Source organism: Balaenoptera borealis (genome assembly GCF_965194805.1).
Source record: "Balaenoptera borealis genome assembly, chromosome: 5".
In the NCBI taxonomy this organism is placed as follows: Eukaryota; Metazoa; Chordata; class Mammalia; order Artiodactyla; family Balaenopteridae; genus Balaenoptera; species Balaenoptera borealis.
This window is the reverse complement of record NC_138862.1, coordinates 57778534-57799422: the sequence shown is the minus strand read 5'-3', so window position 1 is coordinate 57799422 and position 20889 is coordinate 57778534. Positions and strand designations below refer to the sequence as shown.

General features: G+C 36.4%; 1 long non-coding RNA gene across 1 annotated transcript in view; it reads left to right on the top strand.

Annotated features, from left to right (window-relative positions):
- Positions 1-3882: 3882 nt before the first annotated feature.
- Positions 3883-20889, top strand: part of LOC309630080 — a 245637-nt gene continuing 228630 nt past the window's right edge. Inside the window, exon 1 of the long non-coding RNA XR_014245415.1 lies at positions 3883-3929. This is a non-coding gene — a long non-coding RNA (uncharacterized lncRNA). The remainder of the gene's footprint in view (positions 3930-20889) is intronic.

The window sequence follows — 20889 nt, the reverse complement described above, 5'->3', positions numbered from 1 at the left end:
TTTTTCAGATAAGGGCACAGGCTGAGAGGAGTTAAATAACTTCTCCACAGTCACACAGTATTGAGATTTGTAGCCTGCAAGTCTGAGGCTGTGTTCTTATTCACTTTGTTATTCAAGTGAGCTAACAAGGAAAGCAAGTCATCAGCCAGCATTTTCTAAGATTATTGGAGGAAAACAGCATGTTCCATAGAAGATACTTAATGACTCTGCTTCTGGAAACTGCAAAAGTTAAGGTTAGTTTAGTAATCTTAGTAAATGTAATACAGAGACTAGGGCAAACATGGAATAATCTGGACTTCTGAAAATGAACACGTTACAATAAGTGTAATCTATTTTGCCAAGGCCATGGAGCCAGTAACTCCCCAGTTTTAGGGGTAGAATTGCAGTTTTAGGAGTAGCGTTTGGTATTTGGAATGGTAAAAGCCATGTAAGTTGCTCTCATGCATAAGTGCTGTTTAATGAATTTTATTTCTCAGAATACGCTACCAACAATGAGTACAATAATGCGGGGAGGAGGGTGGGAGAGGAGAGACTGCCTCCTGTGCTTTTCTTTCATGTGTTGGCATCGTAAGAGAGATATCAAAATGCATATAACCGTTTCCCTGACCTTGGGGAGCTGATAACTAGCTAGAGAGATAGGAGGTGTATAGGTTGTAAAATAAAACAAGTGTAACATAAAGATGTCAATCGTCCCCAGACCTTACTCAGGGTAACTTTCAGGTCTTGCTTCACTTTTCAAAAAATCACTATCCTGGTGTTTTAGCTGCTAACAGCAGGATTTAGAGCATCTTCCATTTCTTAGACAGTTCATTTTGAGTTCCTGATGCCAGAAAAGCTGCTTTTAATTAATTATTTTCTCTATTATTCTGGTCTAAGTTTTTTTTTTTTCTTTTTCTTCTTTCAGCTCTCTGGGAAACAGAGAGCTGCAGAGTGGGCCATTCTTAGCATAGCAGTGTCCATGTTTAGGAACGTTAATTGTCATTGTTTCCCTTGTTCTGCATTGAACCCACAACAAATTAAAAGTATTTTGGGTCCTGGGTCTCCCTTTTGAGTGGCTGAGCATCTAGTGGGATATGGAATTGGAGAGAACTCCCTACCCTCTGCCTTCTTCTAGTGAACCTGCTAGAATCCCCCTCTACTACCCATCTAGTTGAAGTCCTGGACTGGATTTTGGGAAACTCCTTTCTTCCTTTTTGGTCAAGCTAGTATGATGGCTAAGAGCTTGGACTCAGGAGTCAGCCTGCCTGGATGTGAATTCAGTCTCCAGCATTATTACCTGTGTCATGCTGGGAAATATCCTGCCTGTGATTCAACATCTTGGACCACCAAATAAGGGCATTTGTTTCTCCTCCTAGGGTTCCTGTAAGCATTAAATGAGATAATTTACATAAACCAACTAGCGAAAGTCATGTAAACATTCTATAGAAATTATTTGTCAGAGCTGTTATTATTATTATTATTATAGGATATATTGCTACATGGATATGAGAGCTGATAAGTCAACATGTACATAGAACTTAACCTGCAATTCTGAGCTTTAAATAGGATTCTTCTTGGCATCTACGTACTACCCTGTGGAGCTAATCCAAGGCAACAATCCCGCCACCACCCCCCCCCCCAAAAAAACCTCAATATTAATTGATGCTTCTTTGCAGGTAAACATATTAATTTTCTCCTATATTTACTTTCATGGTTCATAGGACATTAATAGTAAGAAAAACTCTTTTCATGCACAGCAAATACAGACCAAATCCAGTTAAGACAGGAAAAAAGCCTTCAATATTTTCTCTTTAGAAACATAGCTGCTAGAAATAAAAAGGCTTTTTCTTATTAACGATGAATACCTAAAACCATAAGGACATGTAAAAATACAAACATTTTTCCCAGAATCCCGACCCTCAGTTCTTTAAAAAAATGATATTTGTGCCCAGAGAAGCAGCATTACCAGAAGGCAACATTTATAGAAGTGATGTCAGCCATCCCAGCTGTCATTAATACTTATCATATCATCTGGGCATTTACTTTCCTGAGAGCACCTGGAAGTGAGGAAAATTATAATTACATAAATATAATTAATTATATATTTTAAAATGTGTGTATACCTGTATGTATTTGAGCCCTCTGATGTTGTTTGGCATAAATTGTAGTTCAAAACTCAGACTTCTGAAGCCCCATGCAACTAAGGTTTATGTGGATTAAAACTAAGTTACACAGGATGAGTTACAGTGCAAATAGAATTTTCCCAGAGTCCACTTTTTATCACATGGTGGCATTTGTACATGGTGATCTTTAAGTTATGGCAAAAAGGCAGAATGGAGGCCGTTATAAACAGGGAGCTGAGGCCAAAGCAAGGACTGCCCAGCTTTGTTTCTAGATTGTGCTCTGGAAACTTCTGATCTGGATTTCTACCTGTTTCCAGGTGGCCTCTGATGCTATTCCCACATAATTTGTGTCCCTCTTCTAGCTTATTCCTTTGATCTTGCTTTCTCTGGCACCAAGATCGACACTATCTTTACTACAATCCATTGGTATTGGAGGTCTTTTACGCTTGATCTATTGGTGTTTGCTCTTTCTACAACCTTGGGTCCCTCTGAGTCACTTACCAGAAATTTGTAACCTCCGGTTGTCTTGTTAAAATGCAGATTCTGATTCAATAGATCACTGGGGGCAGGGCCTGAGTTTCTGCATCTCTAACAAGGCGCCTCCCTTGTCCACAAGATGCTGCTGATGTGTGGATTGCACTCTGAGTAGCAAAGTTCTAGAAGATCCTAAACCATTCTGGTATATGAAAAGTGGGACAAATGAGATACAAATATCCCTGCTATGTTGAGAAATTAAAACATAGACAAATGTGACAAATGGCTTTGAGTAGCTAATCTTTAATTCAGGAAGTAGAAGTAGTAAGGTTCCAATAGTACTAAATATCTCTCTATTAAAAAAAAAAGAGTGAATGTCCTTTGTCTTATTTCTTTAGAGTCAAGTTTGAATACTTTTGAGAAAGGCATCTAAAGTAGACTCTAAATTCAGATGAAGCCAGACGTCATTTCTTTAAGCATCATTTTAGGACTTAGATGATACCCATATAATAGTATTGCTCATATTAACTTTGGGAGAAGAAACAAAATGAAACCATTAATAGTGAGCCACTCACAGTATCACAGGAACAACTTACACATAAACCCCAGAAGTTATAACATTCACTGAAATGGAGACTGATAAACTGCTCTTTATAGGTAGTTCTGAGAAGAATAATAAACAGGTTGCACATGGGCCTTGTAAAACAAGTAAAAATGATTTCCAGCAGGTTCACTATGGTGTAATATGCTTTGCCAAGCATTTCCTTTACTGATTCAAAGCAGTTTCCAAAGAATCTTGGGCTTCTGGTCCCTTTCCACTTATCACATCAAAAATATCTGTTTGCAGTAGCTGTATTCTGGAATACAAAGGTTAGGAAAAATATTCAGTTTTTTGCCAAAATAAAATTTAAATACACTGTCATACAGAGTGAAGTAAGTCAGAAAGAGAAAAACAAATACCGTATGCTAACACATATATATGGAATCTAAGGGGAAAAAAAAAGGTCATGAAGAACCTAGTGGCAAGACGGGAATAAAGACACAGACCTACTAGAGAATGGACTTGAGGATATGGGGAGGGGGAAGGGTAAGCTCTGACAAAGTGAGAGAGTGGCATGGACATATATACACTACCAAACGTAAAATAGATAGCTAGTGGGAAGCAGCCGCATAGCACAGGGAGATCAGCTCTGTGCTTTGTGACCACCTAGAGGGGTGGGATAGGGAGGGTAGGAGGGAGGGAGATGCAAGAGGGAAGAGATGTGGGGCCATATGTATATGTATAACTGATTCACTTTGTTATTAAGCAGAAACTAACACACCATTGTAAAGCAATTATACTCCAATAAAGATGTTAAAAAAATGTAAATACAATGATTGTTTGTGTTTTCCTCATATGAAGAATTAGATGTTTAGAAAGGTTAGACATTTCTCTAAGTACATTGGTTCTAGTCATCCTTGAAATGGAAAGTCTGTGAGATCTCTCAAGTGCTTGAAATTCCACTACAGGGATAAAGGGTTGGAGCAGCAGTCCTAATCCTTCCTGGGGCTTGAGTACTTTACTTACCTATTCACCTCTTCTGCTTTCACACTTCTGCCCCTTTTTACCCCCAGGTTCAGCAAATAGGCTGTCCAGAACTGCAGTTCTTTGGAGATTTGACAGCACAGAAGTGGAAATCTATGACAACCACTTAGCATAGGGACTGATTTTATGCTTCTGCTGACCATGGCAAGTTTCCTTGTGTGATTCTGATGCTAATGTATGTTCAGTACATATAAAAAGAGACAGGAGTGTGCAAGGAAATCTGCTAGTGATGCAAAAAAAGTGGAGAGAGATTAAGAGGCCAACCATATCATCCCTCTCGTTATCTCGAGGTGAAGCAGGGATGTCTCTGTCAGACAGCGGAGATCACGGAGAGAGATATATTTGTCTTTTTGATCTCAGAGAACAAAACCAATGTTTCTGTTTTTCTACAGCTTCTGGCATGATAAGGAGAAGAATCTGTCTGTGTGTTAGGGGATGGGTTTGGGCTCTGAGTAGCTGATGTCCTTTTATTTCTTGTCTTCCAAATGGGAAGAGCAATTTCCACTTGGCTTGTTATTTTCTTGGTTTTGATTAAATTATTATATGAGATTATGCATGTGAAAGTGGGGTACATACCTTCTTAATGAATAATTAAATTTCATATCTATTTTTAAGATGTGCCTTTCCAACTAAGGAAAGTGAATAAAAGATTATGACTAGTACAAGGCAGTCTCACTACTTTTCCCCCAAAGATGACCATGACAGTCAGAGAAAATTCTATAATATAATAATGCAAGAGGTCGCCATCTCTATTTACTTGGCTATGTCTGCTCAGATCCTTCACTGACAATGGTTGTGGACTGAGTCTATTCCCATGCATTGAAAAGCGTTTGGGCTTTGAGATGAAAACCTCTGTCACTCAGAAAGCTAGAAGAGCAGGTGAATTGGGGCAATTTGAGGAAAGGAGAGGAAAAATTATTGTCTTTTCCTTCACAAAATGGGGGATAAGAATTTTCCATATAGGGATAATAGAAAACCTAAATTCAATGATTGAAAAGCCCACATAGTTTTTTTTATTCATTCTTTCCTTTATTATTTTGTTTGTTTATTCATGTATTCACTCCTTCCAAGAAGTACTTATTAAATGCTCTTATTGTTTCAAATATTGTGCTGGCGATGAAGAGAAAAATAAGGAATGGTTGTTACTTACTAAAGGAGCTCACAGGAGAAAACAGAACTATTAAGAAATAATTATACAATACTGTATTATATGTATAGTGTATAGAGGCAGCTGTAAAGTACATAGTCTAAGAGAACAGAAAATAATGCTTCCTCTGGGTTGGGGCAGAGGGTCATCAAGAAAGACATGACAGAGGCCATGATGTGTGATGTGAATCTTGAAGAATGGATAAGAATGTGCATTAAAAACTTTAAAACTGTTCGTATCCTGTGAATCAGCAATTCTACTTCTTGGATACTTAGGATAAATATCCTAAGGAAATAACCAGGCATATACATGAATGCTATTACAACAGTGTATAAGAACAAAAATGCATCCACAGTGTGGAATATTAATGTAGCTATTAAAAATTATGTTGTGGAAGAAGGAGAAAATGTTTATTATATCTTTGAGTGAAAAAAATAGTTACTTGTAAGTTTGTACTTTTTTCCCCAAGCGTGTGTATATTTGTGTATATGTGTGTATATAAATATATATATATATATTTATTGACCAGAGCAGAGTAGTATGTTCTGTATAAGCACCTTTAGAACAACCTTAATGGCCTTCTAGAAAGATGTGTTTCCCTGGATAAGCATGGTATCGTAATTGGCCATGAAGGTACCTAGGTCCTAATCTCTGGAATGTGTGACTGTTACTTTATGTAGCAAAAAGGACTTTGCAGATATGTTTAAGTTAAAGATCTTGAGATAAGACAAGTATTCTGTGCTTTCTGAATGGGACCTAAATGTAATCACAAGTGTCCTTGTGAGAGAGAAAGAGGGAGGTTTTCCTACAGAGGAGAAGGTGACGTGATGGAAGCAGAGAGAGATTTGAAGTTGCTATGCTGCTGGTTTTAAAGATTGAGGAAGGGACCATGAGCCAAGAAATGCAGCTCTAGAAGCTGGATAAAGCAAGGAAACAGATTCTCCCCTAAAGCCTCCAGAGGGACCATGTCCCTGCCTGCATCTTGACTTTAACCAAGTGAAACTGATTTCAGATTTCCATCCCTACAGAACTGTAAGAGAATAATTTTGTGTACTCTAAACCACTAAATTTGTGGTAATTTATTATAACAACAATGGGAAATCAGTAAAATAAGACCTTGTATTTTTACATAGTATCCCCAGGGCTTTTTGTATAATTCTTCCCAGGCTGTTTTTGCGTCTTGAAGGACTAGCCTCCATTCTTCTTTCTCTCCTCTGAGGATGGTTCATTTGGACCTTACCTCTTAAGATTCCTTGAAACTTCAACATTTAATGAATAAAAGAATATAAAGGAAGACAGAAAGCGACAGAGCAGAAGTATAGTTTTTTAAGAATTATATTTAAAATGAAGAGATTGGATCAAATAACCCTTATGACTTATTCAGATAATATTTTTAAATGCAAAGTCCAGCTGTAGTTTTGTTCTTCAAATAATATATGTTGATAATCTCTAGTTCCAATCTCTTATGCTACTTCTGAGAGTATTACAATATAAACAACTATATATAGCTAGTTTCTGATCAATGGATATCTTGTTTAAAAATACTGTCTTTAAAATAATTGTCAGTGTTATGGTTTAATACCAAGAAATTGTAATGGTGGAAGCTTGGACATCACAGATATTGGGGGTATAATTTGGGCAGACTGGTTGTCTTATATTTCGGGCATTTCCATAATAAGATTTAAGTGAGCCTGACTTGCATCCTTTGTTAGCTGTATCACTCCTTTTCTTTGAGAGCCAGCGTCTTGTAAGAATAGTCTGTGTTTCACTGGGTCTCCATTTCCTCATTTCCATTCACTCTGCAGCTCACTAAAATCATGAACTTTTGTTTTGTTTTTGTTCCTTTGGTGGCTACCACAGTGGCTGCCACAATGTAGGTATTCAATCATTGTTTTAAAATCAATCAATATTTTTATCACCCACCTTCCTCCAAGGGAAGAATCCTTTGCGTGATTTTGATTGTGCCCTTTATTTTCTATAAAAGAATAGCAACCTGATATCTAATGAGGATAAAAACACAGAAAGCTTCATTTTCCAGATATTGCAACCTCAAACTGCTATCAAAAGTATGCTGAGAAAGGTGGTGTTTGAAGGACACATAGGCTAGTCATTTCTCTAAATTTTCTCTGCTCTCTCCTTGGACAGTCTCCAGATCCAGAGGACAGAATGCTGTCCTTTTGGACTATTGCCTTCACCAAATAGTTTTTGCCTTCACCAAAGAATGCTTCATTGTTCTTATGTAACTTGGTTTCACTGAGCAATGATCCAGGAAAATATGAAACCTGTTACATTTCCTATACAAGTATTTTGAGAATATAGTGTCCCTATAAAAAGCCTTTATGAGAAATTTCTTTTATAGGAAGAAGTACTAAAAAATGTGCTGCTTCCTCTAAGAACTGCTTTGATTTTACCAATTAAACCTGTATAACTCACTCCATTTTTGCTTAGGCTATTAGGAATGCAAATTTGGGTTGCTTTTTTTTAAGCAGCTAATAACATCTTATGGCCAAAGTCAGGGATTGTGAAGAAGTTTCATCCTGCACAGCAGTCAATTCCTTTTGGATAACTGGAACCCTGGCTGGAAAGTTACATGGCAGCATGAAAACTTAAAGGGAAGGGTGCTGTGATCTACCTCTTACTGTCCCCTCAGCGGGACTGTAAGGGAGGTGGCAGGAATGTGGGCATTTGTTGGTCATGGCCTAGGTATTCTGTGTATTAACCTCAGTCTTCACTTTCAACTCTAATTTTCCTTGGCTCCAAGTTTTTAAATTTTTTATCATCATATTCATGTATGTAATTTTGTATCAATTTCTTTAGACAATTTGTTCCATGGGGTATTTCAGGGTGACAGAATCAACTTTAGCAAAACTCTGGATAAATTTGAAACAGGGCAAGCAGTCATTTCACAGAGTAATATTAAGAAGTTTAATTAACAAAAATAATCTAATACTTTATATTATGAGTAAACAAATACTCTAATATTACTTATACAATTTAATATATATTATATATATATTACCTGAAATATACCAACGGCATATAAACATTAATAATAACACAGGTTTTCAGTCTGCAAAATCTGTTCAAATCATCACTTCATAATTAGTAACTCTTTATTCCTTTTCCTGAAGAGCTTGGAATTCTTTTCTTTACATCTTCCATTCTTTCAAGTTTCCCAGGACTCATGGGTATGGGCTGACTTTTAGATGAATTATTTCTCAGCTTTGTCTGGGTCAAACCAGTCTCACTCTTTCCCTCTGTGTGTTTATTACATGCCAGGCCCTGTTCTGTGTGCCAGAAATTCAGTAGTGAAGGCAGAAGGCCATTGCCCCTGCTCTCTTAGGGCTTACAGCCTAGATCCTGCCTTCTTGAGCCAGATCTCTTGGCATTTTGTCTTCAGGAAGCCATGATGTTGAGTAGCTGTTCCTACTGAACAGAGAATCTTATGGTACAACTACCATCCCTAACGTCACTGTGTTGAGAAGTCCTCGCCTCTTACGTTTATTGTCTCTCATCATTCTAGCAGCCTATTTTAACTTGGAGGGAGAATTGCTTTTTGCATTCTGTTCAATAGCTAATATGTCCATTCAGTCAAGCAACACTCTCTCTCCTTCCCCAATTATATCCATGCGTTTAATGTGTTTGTGGTAAACTATTGCATTTTTTCTTTATAGGGAGGCAGAATATAAATAACAAATATTCTAATGAATACCTGACATCATATGGGCATGCTTGTCTACTGATACCTAACACAGATCTATTAAATACATGCAGATCTGCCCGGCTCCTAGAAACTTATAATCTGTTTAGCACAAACCTCCAGTGTTCAAATTGATCTCTTGTCTTTGCTTTTCCTTTCCCCCTTGCCTTCTTTCTGCACTCTTTCTCTTTCCTTTCCTTTCCCTTTTACTACTCTCTGACACTAAACAATGTTTACATCAATGGATTAGATTCATATTTCCTGTGATATTAAGCCTTTAGCAGAGTATTCAGTTTTGGTTTCCTTCAGTCACTGCCCGATTTTGTCCTTACAGAGAAACCGTAGAGCTTGTTGCCCTACATGATGATGTCAACTTTTGCTTGAAAATTTATAGTCAGAGCTAATTAATACTGCTGATGGCTGGAGACATTTTTCCTCTAGTGGCAATTATGTTGAACTTGGTCAATGTGATGGCTGGTTGGATGTAACCAGGAGGCTGTTAAAAAAAAATAACAAAAAAACTTGACTCATTAAAACATTTTCAACCATAAATTTAATTAAAAAAAAGATGCCTTAACTTCTCATTAAACTTTGATATGCTGTTCCATCAGGCTTGGGGATTTGTTCTATTAGAAATCTCTGCTGAAACAGCTTCTGAAGTGTGTTTGATTCAACTGAGGATTACTATGTAAAAGGGGCATTTGGTCTACAATATTTTTAGGAGAGTTAGCCTCCTAAAAGACCACTTTTTCTTTCCTGACTGAAATGTGCCAGAAAAACATTTAACTGTCTGTGAGTTGCTGGGACCCTCCCAAGCCTGCCTGGGTGAGTCCCATCTGCTATGGGACATAAAACTCTGCCAGACTCCAAGAGAAACAGAAAGGGAGTTGATAAAGGAAGCAGGAAACCTAAACTCTGAAGGTTAGCGTCATCCTTAGATGAAGTCCACATCAAGTATTTTAAATACCACCAGAAGACTCTCCAGATTGACTCTTGTAAACTTTGCTAAAGTGGTCTAGGAATCTGCCCAATTTATTACTACTTCATAAAAACAAAGTTGGCCATGCAGAGGTCAAGTGTGCTTTGAACTCTCTCAGTTAATAATTGTTCAAGATCAGAGTCACAGTTTGCTCACCCAGCTTCTTGCAGTCCAAAGTTCCACTCAGTTCCCTGTGATACTTGGAGGAAACCTCAGAGTTTTGCCCCTTCCTTTCTCTTAGATGCTTTCACAGTTGGGAACATTACTGTTTTCAGCTGAAAGAGCAACAAAGTGTGAAGTGGCTTTAAGGTTAATGTGCCAGTTTTGTCAGCTATCTTCTCACTGTCAGCTCTGGCTCAGTACACCATCTACTCCACTTTCCCACAGCTGTTATTGCCACAGAGATGGAAAAGACCTGGAAAGACTACTTGGCTCAGGTTTCTGCCTTCAGCAAAGTTATGGTCCCACTTTGCAGGGTCCCCCAAGAGCACACTCTGGAGGAGCAGTCTCTGAAGGGTGATTTCCAGTAGCAGCACAGTTGGCTGAATTACAATGCAAAGGAAATCATATTTATCTTTGGGGTTTTTCACTTCTCTCTTGAGACCCTTTCCCATCTTCTCATCTTCCTTTCCCCCATCCCTTGGTGGTGGCGTTCTCTAAATGATCAGAGCAGACCACTGGCTGTCTATTCAGGCTCTCCATCAATTTCCTTTCCTTGGGCTCTAATTTTTAAATGTTACTGTGTATCAGAATCATTGTGATTGTTAAAGGAATTCAGGATGAGAGTTACCTTTGGGGAAAAGTTGAGGGGAGTAGAATGCAGAAAAAAAATTTCAGTTCAAAATGGGAAAAAAAACCATGCACAGACACTTTGCTGAAAAGGATATATAGTAGGTAGAATGGTACAGTCTCTCTAGAAAATAGTTTGGCAGTTTCTTTCAAAACTAAAAGTGGACTTATCGTTAGACCTAGCAGTTGTATTCGTTGACATTTATCCAAGAGAAATGAAGACTTATTTTCACACAGAAACTTGTACACAAATGTTCCTAGCCACTAATTCATAATAACCCAAACTGAAAAGTACCCAAATGTCCTTTAATGGGTCAGTGGTTAAAGAAACTAGTATATCCATATCATGGGATATGATTCAGTAATAAAAAGGAACAAATTATTCATACGCAAAATAACTTGGATAGACCTCAAGAAAATTCTGCTGAGTGAAAAAGCTGATTTTAAAAGAATAAATACTTTATGACTCTATCGATGTATTATTTGTGAAGTAGCACAATTACAGAGATGGTGAACATACTTGTGGTTTACAGTGGTTGGGAACTGGGGGAAAAGGGGATGGGTAGGTCTATACCCATAGTAACCTGAGGTAACCTGAGGGAGTCTTGTAATGCTGCAGTTGATTTTCTTGATTATGGTGGTGGTTGTGTAAGGCCACATATATGATAAAATTATATAGAGCTATATACACATATAAACACATATGCACACATACACAGTGCATGTGCAACTGGTGAAAATAAGCTCTGTGGACTATTTATTGGTTTTGATATTGAAATATAATTGTGTAGGATATTAATATTGGGGTAGGCTGGAGAGGGATGCATGAGATTTCCCTGCACATTTCTGTGCAACCTCTCATGAATCTAGAAGCTTTTATAAAAATTAAAAAAAAAAAAGAAGAATTTTAGACTCATTCCAGATGCAAGAGGAGGGTTTTTACAAGGGTGAGAGTGTCAGGAGTTGGAATTCATGGGGGGGCCATCTTTGAGTACTAATTAACAGACATCCCCAGAAAGTCATCTCAGATCGTCCAATGCCCATTTAACTTGCAGACTTGTGAGTTAAATAAATGTGTGCCCTCTATGCTGCTGAGATTTAGTGGTTGTTTTCTAGAAGCATTAATATGACCATAACACAGATAAGATCTATTTTTATTATAAAATGTATTCCTATTGTGCCCAATTAAATTAAATGCCCAAGGAAGACAAAGGTGATAACTTACATTTATCTGCATTTGCCATGATTTTTGATAGTATGCTTGGAATATGGTGATACTCAAGAAATATTGATTGCTTTCTGAATATTGATAGTTACCAAGTTCAAGCTCATTTTGATAAAAATATTCCTGAATCCTTTATCTCATATGATATCAGTAATGTTGAAAATTTCTAATTGTGAGAAAGTAATAGATCTTACTCTTGAAGCTTGGGAAGACCCCATGTTCAAGATATATTAATAAATATGATACATTTGTTCCAAAATTAATGCCATCATTTTTTTCTGGTGAATTTGTATGCTTTGTGAACATTTTTCAAAAAATGTGGCTCTATAAGCCATCATCTTTCCGTTTCTCTCTTGGCAGTCATGACAGAGACAAGTTTAATGTTCAGTAATATCAGGTTTCACATTTTTTTTGTCCCAAAATTTTCTTCCCACTTATGCTATATATTTTTAATCAATCAACAATTTAATTGGTAAATTAATAATTTGAAGTTTTCATGAGTCAATTACATGAATGTTAGAACATGCGACACTTTGTTTCCTGTTAAAGTTTTCTGCAAAGTTACTAGTTTTAAGTAAATTTAATTGACGGGTAGCATACATACAGAAAAGTGCACGAATCATAAGTATACATCTTAATATACACAAAAAGAGCGTATCAATTAAACCACTACTTTTGTTAGCAAATACAGCATTGCTATCATAGCAGAAATCCCTCTTGGTCCCCTACCCAGTCACTACTCACCACTCTCCAAAGGAAATCTCTCAAAAGTTTTCACTAATTCTAATCCCACAATTAGGTTTGCATATTTTTGAACTTGGTATAAATAGAATCACACAGTATGTACTCATTTTTGACTGTCTTATTTTGATCAGTGTTGTGTGTGTTTGGTTCATCGTGTGGTTGTGCATAGCAACAGTTCATTTATTTTTATTATTGTGTAGTATTTCTTATGCAGATATGCCACCATTTGTTCATCTATTCTACTTTTGGTGGAAATTTATAATGTTGCACAGTTTGGTATTACTATGAATAGCACTGATAGGAACATTCAGGTGCATGCTTTTGGTAAACATATTTATGAATTGCTGTGGAGTGCAATGATAAGATCAAAGAGGATGTCTAGGTTCAGCATTCATAGGTATCACCAGTTTCCCCAATTTACACTCTCAGCATCAGTGTGTGTGTTCGGCTCGGTCCATATCACTCTGGCTGACCCTTAGTATTATTAATCTATTTAATTTTAGTCATTCTGGTTGGTGTGAAGTGATATCCTACTGGGTTTTAATTTGTATTTCCCTAATGAGGCTGAGAAATTTTTCATATGCATGATGGCCATTTGGATATTTACTTTGGTGGAATGCCTATATGAACACTGTTGGTCCTCTGTCCAGAAACCCCTGGATCCTGCATTTCTTCCCCAGCTTCTGGGTATATTTCCTTCTAATGGTTGTACTTGAGACTAACTCTCTTCAGAGAACTATCCTTGGGCTCCTGGAGTTTGCTTATTCAGTTAGCTTATTTAGATTTTTCTTTAACGTTTTTGGCAGATTTTAGAATCGAGGTTATGCTTGCCTGTTAAAGAGCTAGGAATTGTTTCTACTTTTGCAAACTCCAGAAGAGTTTGTGTAAGCTTGTAGTTTCTAGCTTATGAGAAGTCATACTGAAAAAGTGCTCGCTTTTCACCTTGAGTTATAGTTTTTTCCTATTTCCACATACCACCAATGATCATAATTCTTAAATTGGGGGTCTCTGAATCCCTAAGGGGATCTCTAGGAGTTATGCAAAGCCACAGCGTGAACACATCACATGCTCTAGGACATCCATTTACATAAAAACATAAATTTATTTGTATAATAAAACAAATATGAATATATTATGGAATGCATCCTGTAATAAGAATAGGAAACAAATAGGAAGCAATAGGAAGCAAAATTCATGTGAATTTTTAAGATAAAACTTGACATCACTTCTTTAGTCCTAGTCCTCTCTGGATTATGCTTACTCTCTTCTACATTAAGGGCACTTTAGGGTAAGAATTTGGAGAAGCAATGAAATAATGTCTTCCATAATGACAGGATGACATCATGACAGAGTAGAAAGAATGTATCTTTTGTAATCAAGAGATGTGGATTCAAATCTGAGGTCAGTCTCTTTCTAGCTATATGTATTACCTTGAGTTAGTTAGTTAGTTAATTTATTTATATTTCAACAACTATAAAATTGGATACAGTAAAGGATGATTATATTGCAATACATGTACAGTGACTAGATATAAAAGTTACTTCCTTTTAGTTTTACTAAAGTTTGCAGCAAATAGTGAACGTCGAGGTCTGGAGCCTGTGTCAAGGATGAAAATGGGAAATGGAGAAGGGGAGACCGGGAGAAATAGAATCCAGAACCTCTGGTTGGGGTGGAAGTCACTAGGGTAGAGGTAGGGAGCTGGGTAAAAGTGAGTCATGAGTTGTGGATTCAAGGTTTCTTTTAGTTGCTGAGCACCCTCTATACCTATATCGAGCCAGTTCTCAACTTTTAGTATAGATGAATGTTCCCGGCCACATTAATTTGTCTTTTCTTTGAACCTCAGCAGAACCTAGCTGTGCTAAATAAGTACTTGCTCACAGAATTATCTGTTTTCAAATATAATCTTGTTCCCCCAGGGAGACCGTAGGTTTCCCCAGGAAAAGTACCTATCCTCAGCATCTAGCACAATATAGTCACATACCTAGTAGAGATTCAAATTGTCTTATTGAACATGGAATATTTGAAAAGTACTAAACACATTGAAACTTGTTATAAAGACTTGATTCTTCTCCTGTGAGTGAACACTTCCTTCATTGGTCAATAGTTTATTCAAAGAAATGCGTGGCATTTCTAATAAGATCTATCTGGGATATATGTATATATATATTTAAAAATATTTTTTATATATTATATATGTAATATATTTTATATATAAGAATATATATAAAAAACATATATATATACATATATATATGTTTTTTCTCTGTTGGTGTTAAGGAACTATGTCTCTCAAGTCACTTGTCTGCATGTTTCCCTTTCTCTCTTATGAAAAATACAGATACCATTGGAACCATTGCGGGGAGCTCTCATTTGTTGCAAATACATGAGATCTTATCACCAAATATAGGCTAGAAAAAAGTCATTTGGTAGCTGTTATACTAGTAGAAAGTTTTTTATGAAATTATTCTCAGAAAGTTTCTGCTTTGTTCATTATGAACAAACCATTTAGCCTGGTCTCTCATCATTAGCAGAAAGTAATTGTTGGGAAATGTTCTCCCTGCATTTCACATAAGCAGGACTGGCCAATGGTAGACTTGCTGCCTATGACAAAATATTTTCCTCTGTCTCCCATAGTTTCTGAAATTCTGATAGTCCTTTGGGATAATGATGTGTGTTTTTAAAAGCTCTCTGTTCTACTTCAGTTAAGTTATCTGAATGAGGAACACATCACTATATTAACATCTTGTTTATTAATTTATCAACTTGAATAGATTTGGGAAACTGGGTGTTTAGTTTGTTTAGAGATCAAGACAGTGGTTCCTTAAGTTTTATATGGAATTTAAGAGTTAAGAAAGGCTTCCTATGAAGGCCAAAATCAAGGGCCCTTGGATCTGGATATTTGGGGACATAAAGAAGGTAGATGAAGACAGAAAGGAAAATACACCTAAAAGGAACATAAACTTAAACGCTTAAGGTTTTCTCTCCTTGACCATTTTCCCCAAGTTTAAAAAACCTTTAGTTTAGTAACTACATTTATCTAAGACCTTTAAAATCTAGCCATGGAGGAAGGAAGTCTGTAATTGCTGTAGCAGAAATCACCAATTAGAAAGTCTATAAGTGCTGATAGGTAGCATAAAAGTGTGGATTGGACTTGGTGAGACCAGTGGTGAAGTGGAGACAGTACACCCAATAAAATATTTTTCTATGAACCTAATTCAGCTGGTGAACCAATCAGTTCCCACTGCCTGCTTTTTTTTTTAAAAATTGAAGTATAGTTGATTTACAATGTTGTGTTAATTACTGCTATACAGCAAAGTGATTCAGTTATACATATATATATATATATATATATATACAGTCTTTTTTTAATATTCTTTTCCATTATGTTTATCATAGGATATTGAATATAGTTCCCTGTGCTATACAATAGGACCTTGTTGTTTATCCATTCTATATATACAAGCTTACATCTGCTGACTCTAACCTCCCACTCCATTCCTCCCCTAACCCCCGCCCCCTTGACAACCACCAGTCTGTTGTCTACGTCTGTGATTCTGTTTCCATTTCATAGATAGGTTCATTTGTCATATTTCAGATTCCACATATAAGTGATATCATATGGTATTTGTCTTTCTCTTTCTGACTTACTTCACTAAGTATGATAATCTCTAGTTGCATTCATGTTGCTGCAAATGCATTATTTCATTCATTTTTATGGCTTAGTAGTATTCCATTGTACATATGTACCACATCTTTTTTATCCATTCATCTGTTGATGGACATTAAGGTTGTTTCTATGCTTTGGCTATTGTGACTAGTGCTGCTATGAACATAGGCATGCATATATCTTTTTGAATTACAGTTTTGTCCAGATATATGCCCTGGAGTAGGATTGCTGGATCATATGGTAATTCTATTTTTAGTCTTCTGAGGAACCTCCATACTGTTCTCTACAGTGGCTGTAGCAACTTACATTCCTACTTACACTACATGCCTGCTTTTAATGATTATTACTTTATTTTGGAAGAATACAGTTATAATAACAATAGATTTTTTTTTTTTCTGAGCTGAAGGGAAAACTTCACAGGGCATCCTACTATGTAAAAGTCAATATTCACAATATTGGAGGCTAGAATAGGAAGCTGTAAATGACTCCTTTTGTTGATTTATTGACTAAGCCAACTTAAGGTAATTTATTGAGTCTTCTATATAGTCAGACATCTCAGAGATGATTTTGATTACACAAGATAAGAGTGTAAGATGCTATAGTAAAAAAGAGAAAACATTATTTTAAAGACTGGTGTTTTGGGAAGTATTTGGAAGTATTAGGTGTACCTGGACTTTTTAAGATGGCGACTTGGCACCATCCGATAGTTCACGTTCCATGAGGCTGCTTTAGAATCAGGTCTGGAAATACATTTGCTTTGCATTCTTGGAGGCATATCCAACCTTGTCAGTTTCTTTTTCTTTCTTTCCTTCAAGAAATCTACAGCAGATACCTGGACATCTGAGAGCTGTAAATGTTTAGTGCATAATCCAAAACCTAGCACATATTTTCAAAGGGAAGCGCTTTTACTACAAGTACTTGTCTCAGGTATTCTTGATGTACTTCCCCAGCTATTCCCCCAACCCCTAATCCATTGTCAGTTTCCCAGAATAGAGAGGTAATTGCATGACATCTCTTTTAATTCCACTGCATTCTCCATTTTCCTCCTTTTCATCCTTTGATGTTTCAAATTCTTTTGTATAATATGGAAACCTTCACCACACAATATTTTATTGACATGGTAACATCATACTTTAGTAAATAAAGCCACAAGTGTGAGCTGTGTTGTTGAATTAACCATCAGTTTAAGAGCATCAGTGGAAAATGCCCTGGATTAAATTCTTGACATTGTATTTTAATTTTCTTATACATGAATTTCCCTATATACAAATTTCACTTTTGTTTTCAACCATTAGTAAATCCCGAGAAATGTTTCTTCAAAACCGAAGGCATCTGATTTTTTTTGAGGTGTGCCTTCCAAGTTGGAAAAACTGATTTTTTTGTGTGGTGCTATTGAATATGGAAAGTTGTAGTACCATTTGGTGCAGTGATTTTCCATGACATCTCATGGCTCTGCCAAATGCGAACGTTGTGGTAGTATTCAATATCTTCAGATTGTAAGTTAACTTAATACTGAGACTTACAATACTGGCACTTCAAAAACCCAGATGGGCTGCAGAGTCTCAAAAAGTTTAACATTTTCTGACCTTCTGTGGTTGAAAAGAATTGGACTGGAAGCCGGAATATGTGGGTTCTAGTCTTGGCTCTGTTACTAACCAGCTGTGTAATTTTGGACAAGTTAATTTTCTTCTATGATCCAGGCTTTTCTCCATTATAAAATGAAGAAGTTAGGCTAAAACGACTTCACACTTCTCTTCCAATCTAAGCCTATGTTATACAAGTGATCTCTGGGTTCAAATCCTAGATTTATTACTTGCCCCAAGCCTGCTAGGGTAAATTTGTTTCTCCATTCCTCAGTTTTATTACTGGTAAATGGGTATGATAATAGTAACTTGTGAGGAATAAATGAGCCATATGCAGAGACTAGCACATAGTTAGTGTTCAATAAAGGGTGGCTATTATTATTGTGAGTCTGGGCCTAGCAAATCGAACACTGAATTTGAGTCAAATCACTTATATTTGAGGCCTACATTCTCCATTGACCAGGTGACCTTATAAGAAGTGACTTAAGTTTGAGAGAAATTAACTTCACTGTTTCCAACCTCCCCCACTTAAAATTAAGATAAATTAATATCAACAACAAAAAAATCTGAGCCTTTAGGAGTTCATGTGCTATACAAAGAAATCATGATATCATCCCTATCTTTATGTTCTTTTTTTATAATTTTTTTATTGGAGTAGAGTTGATTTACAATGTTGTGTTAGTTTCAGGTGTACAGCACAGTGACTCGATTACACATATACATATATCCACACTTTTTTAGATTCTTTTCTCATATAGGTCATTACAGAGTACTGGGTAGAGTTCCCTGTGCTATACAGCAGGTCCTTATTAGTTATCTATTTTATATATATAGTAGTGTGTATGTGTCAAACCCAATCTCCCAATTTATACCCCTCCTTACCCCCTGGTAACCATAAGTTTATTTTCTACATCTGTGACTCTATTTCTGTTTCATAGAGAAATTCATTTGTACCAATTTTTTTAGATTCCATGTATAAGTGATATCATATGGTATTTGTCAGACTTATTTCATTCACTATGACAATCTCTAGGTCCATCCATGTTGCTGCAAATGGCATTATTTCGTTCTTTTTTCTGGCTGGGTAATATTCCATTGTATTTAAGTACCATAGCTTTATGTTCTTAAACACATTTCTTCCTTAGGGTTCCTGCACAGCAGAGTCACATTTCATTGTAGAGAGGCTGTGTGGGAGTGATTAGAAGCACAAATTGATCTGTAGATCTTGAAAGTTTTTTTACTAAATGTAGTGGCACTTATAACTTCAGACTAAAGTTAACTCTGTTTCTATCAAAAACAGAAATCTAAGTTTTTTTTCTTTTCATTCTTGTGTTGATCTCTATCACATAGCCATGCACTTTAGGTAAATTTTATGACATGTCCTTGGGCTCTCAGGAAAGTCCTAGGCCCCCCCTCAGTTTCTACTTCAATGGTAGATGTCTATCTGGATTTCTGTTGAATGTACAGAGGAAATAGGCAAGGATAGCTTTGAAAAAAAATTTAGTTACATGGCTATTTAAATACAAATAATACAGAACTTTTTATAATGGAAAAGTAAAAACCCCCTCCCTACTCCATCCTTTCCATTCCCAGCTCCACTCCTCAGAAACAACTACTTATTCCCATTTCTCTACTTAGTTCATCTGGTGATGCCTCTATAATCCTATTAACCATGCTATTATAACTACTGCTCAAAATATTGACTTTAGAAATTATTTAAAATTTCCTCCTACTATAGAGATGCAAAATTTCTCATTCACCCATCTCTGTCTCCAACTTATTACTAATATATATTTTTTGCTACTCTCCATTTTTTCACTTCAACTTCTATTCATATAATTTAAATATTTATTTCTTATTCCATAAATCATATAGAATACTTTCTTCTCCACCTTGGAAGAAGAGGATGTATTTCCTCTGTCTATTCTTATCACATCTATCTGGAAACTTATAATGAACTGTGCACAGTCAAGTTTGATGACTTCTGTGATTTGTCCGTAGATTGGTCTTAAAAGTTTAAAAAAATGTGCTTATATCATTATGGGAAGTACGTTTGTTCACTATATACCCAAGTAATTTACAATGATAACATATCCTTTTCTGCAGTTCCAGGGTTACAATCCCTGTGACTCACAAAATATCCTAGCCTTGGTATAAATTTCAAGTTTATTTTTTTGATATATATTTCACCAATCATTCAAACTCATGCTGCTGTGTTATAGTTTGCCTTTCATTTGGACCATGCCTTTCTTGCACGGTTATATTTCTTTTCCTGGAGTTCTGATTGCATTATTTTTTTTTTTCAGTTTTTGCAGTTGTAGGATTTTTCGAAGTATCTTGGATGACTATTAAAAGTCTGATATCCTCTTGGGCAGAGGTACGGTGGCTATCTCTCAAATCATATGTCTATATGACGATATGAAAAAAAATTGGTGTTTTATTGCTCTGGTAACTGAATGCTGAAGAAGGCCAGGGGGCCAGGTTCAAAAACAATATACAAGAGCAGTGCTTGAATTCTGGACTCCCCTTGAATCTTGTTGCCAAGACGACTGAATACTGCCTTACTTGCCGTGGGTACCATCACCACTCTGCCTATCAAAAATGGCTTTATAACTTTGAGCCACTTATTTCTGAGAGGTTGAAGGTGAAAATAAATTCCAGGAGACACCATTGTGAAATCTTTGGTTCTACAGCGATTATAATAATAACAAGATGCTTAGCGGGCTTATTGTTGGTGCATGATGTAGCTGAAGCAATATTTTTGTCTTTTGGGAATTTTGAACTCTAATTACTCTGGACACAACCATGGGGAACATATTTACCTCTGATCTCTGAGGTCTTTGTTCATCTTGAATCTTTCCAGATTGCCGAATCAAATGATCTCTGAGAAGAAT